The sequence below is a fragment of the Mustela putorius genome, unplaced genomic scaffold (assembly GCF_011764305.1).
Source record: "Mustela putorius furo isolate JIRA1106 unplaced genomic scaffold, ASM1176430v1.1 tig00003845_pilon_pilon_pilon, whole genome shotgun sequence".
NCBI classification, from domain to species: domain Eukaryota; kingdom Metazoa; phylum Chordata; class Mammalia; order Carnivora; family Mustelidae; genus Mustela; species Mustela putorius.
This window is the reverse complement of record NW_025421998.1, coordinates 10,816,269-10,826,870: the sequence shown is the minus strand read 5'-3', so window position 1 is coordinate 10,826,870 and position 10,602 is coordinate 10,816,269. Positions and strand designations below refer to the sequence as shown.

The 10,602-nt window shown below is 40.5% G+C and overlaps 1 long non-coding RNA gene across 2 annotated transcripts; it reads right to left on the bottom strand.

Annotated features, from left to right (window-relative positions):
* Positions 1-5,600: 5,600 nt before the first annotated feature.
* Positions 5,601-7,789, bottom strand: LOC123394804. Of its 2 annotated transcripts, none has more exons than XR_006609539.1 (3): positions 7,709-7,789; positions 7,460-7,565; positions 5,601-5,834 (listed from the first exon to the last, which is right to left on the bottom strand). It is a non-coding gene; the product is annotated as an uncharacterized LOC123394804 (long non-coding RNA). The 2 variants fall into 2 exon arrangements; XR_006609540.1 differs by having other exon boundaries at positions 7,680-7,775.
* Positions 7,790-10,602: the final 2,813 nt, after the last annotated feature.

The window sequence follows — 10,602 nt, the reverse complement described above, 5'->3', positions numbered from 1 at the left end:
ATCCCATCTTGTTTCATTTATTCTTCTCGTACCCACTTAAGCCCCATGTTGCATCACCACTTCCTCATATCAGGGAGATCATATGATAGTTGTCTTTCTCCGCTTGACTTATTTCGCTAAAAAAAAAAAAAAAAAAAAAAAAAAAAAAAGAATACTGAGCAAATCTGTAAGAACAGGGCATCTTGTGTGTCGGTGCCTATAATTGCCTTAAATTAAAGGAAGGTTTCAAAAATTCGGCATTAATATGATATTTGCTGGAGGAACTTTTTCTAGGTTAATATTGTTAAATCAGGATAAGAAACATTTCTGTTTCCTATATTCCTATAATTTTTTAATGCCAATAAATAAGTGTTGAATATCACCACATAATTTCTCTGTACTGTTAACGTCTAACATAAGGTTAGACTAGACTCTGGCAGTTACAAATATACCCCAAACCTCACTGCATTACCAGAATAAATACTTTCCTTAAATTACATCATTGTCTATCACAGGATAAATGGGGTATCTTAATACTTCTGTATCTACTAAAGAGTTTATGTATTTAATTTCAAACATTCTCATAAGAGTGTCTGGGTGCCTCAGTCATTAAAAGTCTACCTTTGCCTCAGATCATGATCCTGTGGTCCTGGGTTCGAGCCCCACATCTGGGTCCCTGCTCAGCAGGGAGTCTGCTTCTCCCTCTCCCCCTCCCCCTGCTTGCATTCCCTCTCTCACTGTCTCTCTCCCTCTCTCTCAAATAAATAAATAAAATCTTTTTAAAAATTTAAAAAGTATATATTCTTACAAAGAAAATTCCATGCCCAGGCAACTTCAATCATAAATTCTTACAAATCATTCCAAGAGGATATAAAAATAGAAAAAAAAAATTTGCTTTAAGAAGTTACTATGGTGTAACCTTGATATGATCTGAAGAAGAGAACTGTAAGAAAGGAAAATATCAGGAAATTGTCTCTCATTAACATAGGTATGAAAATAATAAATAAAATATTAGCTAGTGTAGTTCAGCAATGTATAAAACTATAAATAGACCATGATTAATTGGTGTATATTCCAAGGTTGGTTTAATATTAAAAAAATAAATCAGTGTAATTCACCACATTAAAAAATAAAGGCACAAAGACAGCAATCTTGGTGGTTGCAAAGTACAGCATTTGATAAATTGAAAAATCTGGAAAAAGAATTCAAAAATTCTGAAATTAATGGAAACTTTCTTAATCTGTTAAGGATCGTTTACAAAAATATATATATATGTAAGCAACACCTTCTTCATGGTGACAGTTTGAAAGCTTTCTTTTTGATCTGAAGAAGAAGAAAAGAGGTCTACTGTCAAAACATCTTTTCCCCTTGTGTGGGAAGTCCCAGCCAGTGCAATAGTAAGGTCAGAAGGAGCAAAGTGTGAAGATTCAAAGTAAGGGAAAGCTGTGATGATTTGCACATGACATTCTCATGTACACAGAAAACACAGAAAAACTCACCGTTAAATTAGGTTAATAAGTGATTTTGGTAAAGTCACTCAGTTCTGGATCTGATCCATGCTGGACCTATAATCTGTTGCTGATCAAAAAGTATTAATTGATGGCATGAACTAACAAAATATACTTATAAACAGATTTAATAGCAATACATAAGGGCTCCACACAAAAGTTATAGAGCTAAATAAATGGAAAAAATGTAAGGCGTTGATGGACTGGAAAATGCAATCTTACAAAGATGCCATCAACTTCCAATTGAGCTGTTGATTCAGTCAAGACGACAGAGCTTTTTACAGTCCATATTTATGAAGTAGTTCTAAATCCATATAAAAATGTAAAAAACCAGGCTCCTGGGTGACTCAGTCTGTTAAGCATCTGACTTTTGATTTCAGCTCAGGTCGTGATCTCAGGGTCGTTGAGATCGAGCCCTGAGTTGGGCTCTGTGCTCAGCATGGAGTCTGCTTCAGAGTCTCTCTCCTCTCTCTGCCCCTCAAATAAATAAATAAATCTTTAAAGGAAATGGAAAAGGCCAAGAATAGAAGAGATGATCCTATGGAATCAAAACAAAACTGGAGATCCAAGATTGCCAGGGGTAAAGGGAATGCAATAAAGATGTAATGAAGACAACATCACTGTCCAGGAACAAAAATGGAAACACTGGACTGAGAATCATAAGAGAGGCTGGAAAGGGACCCACAGATAGTTGGACATCTGATTGACAGCAAAGGTGACACCCATGCTGAGGAAGAAAGAGTTAATTTTTTTTATATGTAACTGTTTCTTCATCAAGAGAATATTCTTATTTCTACATTCCTTTTTGAAGCAGGTGGCATACCAGGTATCTTACAGATCTAAAAGTAAAAGGTAAAACAATAATATTCCTGGAAAACATAGAGGACTCTCTTCTGGAACTTAGGAAAGGAAAAATGTCTTATGCAAGACACAGCAAGCACTAGTCATAAAGTAAAAAATTAATAAATATGCAAAGCAAGAATTTCCATTCATTATGATAGCTAAGGAAAGCAAAACTGTCAGGCACTATGTCAAGGAGACAATTCCCAAACTCCTGACAGTGGACTTGCATATGAAATATACTTCTTCCTTTTTTTTTTTTTTTTTTTTAGGAAAGTGGGGAAGGAGCAGAGGGAAAGGGAAAAAGAATCTCAAGCAGACCACCTCACTGAGTGTGGACCCCCATGTGGGGCTTGATCTCAAGACCCTGAGGTCATGACCTGAGCCAAAATCAAGAGTTGGACACTCAACTGACTGAGCCACCCGAGCGCCCCTAAATTATATTTCAAACTCTTTCTAATCACTCTTAAAATGAGAGTGCCATAAAAATGGGGAAAATATTGTGGATTTTCCTCTAAAAAGAGATCATTGCCATGACCATGATGGTTGACAAAATGTCAAACTTCATTCATTAGAAGGGGAATGCAAACAAAATCATAGTGAGGTAGTTGGAAGAGCTATATTTCAAAGGTGGACTATGGAAACACACTTAAAGAGATTGTGAATTAATTGAATCACTTCAGAAAACTATTTGGCTGTATCTACTCAAGGTAAACACATACCTACCGTCACCTAGCAATTCTATCCTTAGGTATATTCTCAACAAAAAACAAGTGTGTGTGTGTGTGTGTGTGTGTGTGTGTTCCCTGAAATCCCCAAACACATTTTCATGGACATATTAGTCATAATAATCCAAAGTTAAGCATCACCAAAATGCCCATCAAAAATAGAATAGGGGGGTGCCTGGGTGGCTCAGTGGGTTAAAGCCTCTGCCTTCGGCTCAGGTCATGATCCCAGGGTCCTGGGATCGAGCCCCACGTCGGGCTCTCTGCTCAGCAGGGAGCCTGCTTCACCCCCCTCCCTGCCTGCCTCTCTGCCTACTTGTGATCTTTGTCTGTCAAATAAATAAATAAAATTTCTAAAAAAAAAAAAAATAGAATAGGGACTAAACAATGCTGTATTCTTAGAATACTACTGGAAATTGAAGAGCGAATATAACACACAGGGTATCTATAATAAATACGAATGTGAGCAAAAGCAGCCAGGGGCCATGCTGTCTACTCTGTAGGCTAAGTACAGAAACAGAGGCAAATCTATGGTAAGCTATGACAGGGTTACCTTTGTAACTGGGTGGTGTGCCTGAGAAGACTTATGAAGTGCATAACTGTGTTCTGATAAGGTTCTGACAGTAACAGATGTGTTTTCAATTTTTAACATACATTCAGATATAAATGCATGATTAAACAACTTTTTGTAAATTTCAATTAAATTAATTACCACCTGGGTGGCTCAGTGGGTTAAAGCCTCTGCCTTTGGCTCAGGTCATGATCTCAGAGTCCTGGGATAGAGGATGATAGAGTCAGGCTTTCTGCTCAGCAGGGAGTCTGCTTCCCTTCCTCTGTCTCTCTCTTTCTGCCTCCCTCTCTGCCTTCTTGTGATCTCTGTCTGTCAAATAGATAAAATCTTCAAAAAAATTAATTACTACCCTCTCTATTGACAATGCTCTTTATCTGCAGCTCCTGTGTGTTTTTCTCAACCTCAGATTCACAGATATATCCGATTACTCAATATTTCCACTGGGCATCAAGTGGACATACCAAAAGTCATCTGTTCAAAGGCAAAATCCTGCTCTTTCTTCCCAACTACACTGGACCTGCAGCCTCCCCATTTTAGTTGATGGCAACCCCATCCTTCCATTGAGAGAAAAACTGGGGAGTCGTCATTGATTCTGCTCTTGCTTGCCCACTACCAACCCCTTCTGCTCAGGAAATAGGGTTGGCTCTACTTCCAAATATATGCGGATCCCCACCACTTCCCCCTCTTCCAGTGTTTGCTGCCTGGTCCAAGGCACCATAATTCTTTGCCTAGGTGACTAGAACACTTTGGTCCCTGTTCCAACCAGTGCCCCCTTTTGTCCATTCTCCATACAGTTAGTGTGATTCCTGCAGGACCGGAATTGCATCTGTGGAGAGAACTGTCTGGACTATCTGGATTAGGCAGATGTGAACTACCCATCCCCGGATGCCTCTCACTTTGCCCTTCTAAAGTATACAGATGGGAGTGAGGGGCACCTGGTGCATAACGGGAGAGAGCCAGGATTCATTCTGACCACCCACTCAGACATGGGAGAAATGAGAGGGCCCAGAAGAAAGGTAGGGGACAAGTAAACAACTATGACTGGCCATGCCCAGTGGAGGCTTATTTGTAATCTATTTCTGAATTTACATCATTGATAAGGTATGACTCTCTGGATATTCTTTAATGTAAAGTATTTAACCCCAAATCCTTAATTTAATGTCTTTACCCTATGAACAATAAGATGGGGGTAGGGAGGTATAGGGGTCGCAGGTCTCCTGGGCACTGTAGCAGTAAGTAAATTGATGGATGTGACCAAGGGTTAACCTTATTCACACTTTCTGTTCATTATGCAAATCCTGTCTCAGCGCGAGGCCTCCCTTGCCACCTGGGTGAAATTAGGGTGGATCCCATGACTTTTCTGGTGACTCTCAGATAATAAGAATGTAGCCACCATAGGCCATTTCCTTCGGCTTTTTGTCTGTGAGTAATTTTCAGGCATAAGCCTAATATCCATTCAACATGTCCCCTAAAACACAGAGAATGTGTTTCTTTGTCTTCAAATGCTTTCTTTGGAATACTTTTCAGAAGTTAGACATACTGGGGACATGTGACTTCTAGCACACGGGCATTTTTCTTCAGAGAACTGCTTTTCTTCTTCTCCTTCTCCTTCTTCTTCTTCTTGGTGGGGATGGGGGATAGAGAGAGAAAGACTCCTAAGCGGGCTCCACATTGAGCATGGAGCCTGTCTCGGGGCTTGATCCCACAGACTTAAGATCATGATCTGAGCTGAAATCAATAATCAGATGCTTAACCAGCTGAGCCACCCAGGCACCCCAGAGAAATCCTCTCCTCTGATCACTCAAGCTCTTCAAAACTGAGCTGCAGGAGGGCCCTGGGTTGTGGGATTCTAAAGTCTCTTTGACCATGGTCTTTGAAAGTCCTCTATCAGTAGTGTTTGGGATGTCTAGGCACTTGCCACTCTTCTTCTCCAGGGCACTAAGTCTATCTCACATTCCTTGTAAGATCCTGTTCACAGGCTCTAGAGCTTTCCTTTAATTGGGCTCATTAAGCCCGTCAGCATGAACCTACCCCCCTCCTCCCCGCCGCCAAGCAGGGTGGAGATGGACATTCACTTTCGTGCCCTGGTGCCGGGGGAGGAACACGGGGTTTCTTATCATGGTTGTGTGGTCTTGGACATATTCAGGACAGCTCTTCTCTTCAGTTTCCATGTTGTAAATCATGGCCTTTGACACCTGCTCGTTACGATGCCTGTGAATTTGATAATGCAACAGTATGAGTGACTTGCATATGCCACAAGGGACCCTAACATGTATTCTGTGTGTTAATCATGGTGCTGTGAAGTATAAAGTTTGAAAAATAATTCCTAAATTCATACTCTCATTAACCCAGTGCAGTATTTTTTCTAATGCGTTTATTGATGTCAGGAAAAAAAAAAAAAAAAAGCAAATGTTTGGGGGGGTGTGTATGCACACATAGGCAAATGGAAACATGTAGTTTTCCTGATTCCAATCAAGCGTCCAAGCTCCAAGCTCCCTGCTTCCTGTGTGTGAGCAGAGTACACGCCACAGTGTGCCTCCAGCATGACGTTCTGTGAAGGCAGTGGGTGGCAAAGCAGACTGAGATTCCCAAACCCCTGTCCTTAAAAGATTGAGTTCATGCCATGTCTATTTTCTGACCACAACACTATGAAGCTTGAAGTCAACCAACAGCCAGCCCTTACCTGTCCAACTCTGAAGAGACCATTCTTCTGAATTTCTCTTAATCTGAACATCTGTTCTCTCTGTGTCAACTGTCAACAAATCTTCCTCTCAAAGTGCTCAAGCACTAACAATTAATATGTTCTATTTGAGAAAGTAATAATCCATTGCCTGGATAAGAGGCTCTTACTGAATCTTAAAACAATAGTAGGACAAAAATCTTACTTTTCTGGGGGCTTCAGCAAGTTATTTCAAGGAAGTGTCCTCTGGTTTTCTTGAGAGCACTACTTAGTTATTATTTAACACTCCCTTCTTAAATGCCACATCATAATAAAACCTTCACATATTCAAATATTCAACCTGAGTCTGGTAGTGTTCCTCAAAATCAATAAAATGTTTAACATTTGTTTAAAGATTATAATTGTGTAACCCCCCCCCCCCACCCACCCACTGCAGCTCTGGTTAAAGTTTTCATTTTGTGTCTTCATGATAAGGATCTAAGTATTAGCAAATGTAATTGTTCTCAAATTCCATATGCCGGGGGCCAGTGACAAGTGGACAGTATAGGCTTGCCTCCCTCAAGCAAGTGTGTAAGAACATGAGTATAATTAAAAAATCTGGGGACTCAGACTGGACCACCATAAGTAAAGAGGTAGGAAGAAATTATTGTATGCCATGAATCTTAATACTTGTCAGGATTTCTCTGATGCTTGAAAATAATAGTATTATTAAGTACTGTGCACTTGGATAACAATGACAGAGAGTCTTGTTTTCATCACTGCTAGGAATAGACTTCAGATGTCTAGGGAGACATAAACACTAAGAGCTAATTCAAATTGGTCCTTTATTTTTCAGATACTGTTCCTCTGCCTAATCCAACCAATTTCCCCATGACTTACCACGAGGAAACTTCCGCTGCTCACACATTAAGTCCTGCATTTATCCACCTCATATATATTGAACTACGTTTCCTGTGAGACCCCAGATACTGGAGATTGTGCTGCTTACAGACCCACTGAGGCTTCCTCTCTGGTTTCTAGTTGATTCATGGCCTCACCTCAATCCTGCTGTGATTTTTTTTTCTTGTTTATCTTATTTATCAAATTCTTGTGATTTGACCCTACCATCTTTGACTCCGTGTGCTACCTGGATTACTGGCATTTTGTTGATACTCACATCAAAGGGGTTTTAGTTCCCAGGAAGTTGTCCCTGAGTGGGGGTGGATGAGGCATTCTATGAATACTCTACTGTCATTTGTTGGTCTCCCTCGGTAAGGGACAGTCTATGGAGAGCAAGAGAAGAAAAGTGGAAGCCAATCTTTTAGACCATTCACTTTCATTGATGAACTCAACGTTTCTAGCAACCTTCCAAAGACAAGAGTGGAACTTTGTCTTACAACAAGAGAAACAGAAAGAATAGGTTTACGTGAAAGGGTATTCTCCCCACTTCTCATGACCAAAGTTCAGGCCTCCATCCCAAAAGTTCTGGCAAGATCCAGGCATAGAGTCAGTTCTTTCTGCACCTGTTGACACAATGGCTTTGGAACTCCCTGAAATTCTAGGTAGCATCCTCTATAGGACAGGTCTAATACTGTGTGTGTGTGTGTGTGTGTGTGTATGTGTGTGTGTCTCAATATAGGCAACAATTTTAGAGCTTAAGGGGAGAAGAGTGAAAAAGAAGTTTTGCTACTTGTCTTTAAGTATGTTTGTTGTTTCTAATTTCATATGATGAATATCTTAGTTTTAGTCACTTTTATATAATACCTACTATATGTATTTGTTCAGGTAAAATAGGTAGACATAGACATTGAGACAGGAAGAGCTCTCTTTTTGCTGCTTTTCCTCCTCTCTGCCCTCTCCCTAAATAGTTTTCCTTACACTCACGATGTGATGACAACGCTCACATAATCGACTCCTCAAGATACATGGACAGTCCAGAGAGCTCTTCTCTGCTCTAGACCCATTACCAAGATGATGGTCTTTACCCTAAAAGAAAAGAAAATGCGTTCTATTTTGTCTGCTGTCACCACCAGTTACATTTTATGTAACTTGGAAAGTTAGTTTTTGATGCCGTTCTCCATTTCTTGCAAAGATAATTGATCACTTAGTCCTGGTGTGTTATTATTTCTAGCAAATCTCTTCCCTCTGTTTTAGCCACGCTCTCAATATCATAGTCAAAGTTAACCATCATCTCTCTTCTCTTCTGGAACTCTAAGAGCCTCCTAAACAATCAACACACAACTTTTTTTTTTTTTCACCATTCATTCCCTTCTCCACATACAACCAAAGATGCCTTTCAAACTCTAATGTTCAAAGTCTATGGGACCTGCAATGTTCCATAGAATCTGGGGCTACATTTGGGTCCTGGCCCTATGCCATTCCTCCACTCATGCTGTGATTCGAACTCTCTTAATGTTCCCTCAAGTTCTCAATTTCACCATGCACCTTGGCACCCCTGCCCCAAGCCTTTTTCATAGGGCATCTACTCACCCAAATGTCCTCTATCTCTATCCCTAAGCAGGGGTCAAGGCCGTCTGTTGACTTAAATTGTCAGCACAATCACATCTTCCCATGAAAACTTATTCTGGCTTCCCTGTGGGTCCTGTGCCTTCTCCACGACCCTGTGCATCATGTTCTTCTCCACATTCCCCATTACGTTGGAGATGCTTTAAGTTTGATGTTAGTCTAATATTGGGTGGGTGGTGACCTACTAGCCTGGAGACAACCTCAGATGAACTCGTAACTTTTCAAGTGTCTATGGCAGCTCTCCCCTTGCCTCATCCTTTTAGCCTTTTAAACCGACTCATTTTTTGCAACAATGTAACACATACATTTGTTAGAAACACAAGTTACCGCCTATCTATTTTTCTCCCCTCACACAACTGCATACATGATTCAATGTGGACCAATACTCTTCCCCAAAATTCTGAGCTTAAGGAATTTCATGGTAGCATCTTTGAAAGAAGTACAACTTCTCTGGACACTGTATTTGGGCCAGTAGCTTTCTATGTTTATGGATGTGGTATCTGTCACAGTGGTGATAGGAGGAGATATTGCAAAAGCAGAAGCAGCAGGGACAAGCAATAAGGCCAGTTGGGGTTGAAAAGGGTGGCACAGCGGCTTTCCAACATTATCTGCAAAGAAACTCAAATTTGAAGATCGTCTACAGCTGAAAAATAGTCTTTGAGGCAGCAGCAAAAGACAGTGTAATGTCCCAGAAAAAAATACCTGCATCTCTTCAAGGAAGATCCTCAGTGTTCAAATAACCATTCACTGGGGATCAAATTGGCAACAAAATAAAACAAAGAGCAAATCTGAGTCAAGCAGGTTGGTTGCTTGTGTCTCACACAAATAAATGATTGGGTTTTTTATTTCCAACCTATACCTGTTTTTCTTTTCATTAGGAGTTTTCTCAAGAAATATATAACTTAAGGCCCCAATATAAGAGTAGCAAAAAACCTTTTGTAACTTTTCTACATTTTGGAGTATCTACATTATAAAATTCTTGTCTCCTGGTCCCCTCATTCTTAGTTATAATTTGGTGTTAATACAGGCAAATTAGGTTCTTCCCCAAGACCATGTCTTCATATTCCTCCCAAGAAGCATGGAAGTCAATGGAATCACTCAAAATTGCTGAATGTACTCATATTTATTTGTGAATTATTTGATTAAATGAGAGTAATGATAACGACAATGAACATTCAATGTAATAATCTCCTTTCAAGTATCCTCCACCCTCCCTGGGCACCCACCAGCCTCCATAAACCATTACTCATGGCGCTCACACGACTCTTTTTCCTGTTCATTAAATACACTAATTTTGACTGAGAAAACAGCTCCTCCTCTTCTTTTCAAGATGCAAGTGTGAAACGTATGATGAAAAAATGAATCACTTCTGGGAGGAGCTGTTAGGAAGAATATAAGTGTATGAATGAGATAGCAATTTGCAAGCATAAATGGAAATTTCCACTCCACCAGCCCAGAGGGAGAAAGCAGCGGAAAACAGATTCAACAGTGACATAGACCCTGCCCACACTCACAGGTGCAGAGCAACCTGGTCTGGGAGAGGTCAGAGAGTATAGGGTAGACAGCATGGCTGGGGTGGGGGTGGCAGGTATGCAATGGAGCTCGTCGCCAGGTGTGGGGAGGGACAGTCTTGATGGGATGTGTCTCCTCGTGCTCAGAACCATCAGTATGGGCACGCACAGGGCAGTCTGAGCATCAGTCTGGAACTGTCTTTCCAACCAAGACAAGAGACCTGAGCCCTATGCATATCAGGTTGCCCTCCAAGCTCTGGGATTCCTGTTGAACTTCACAACA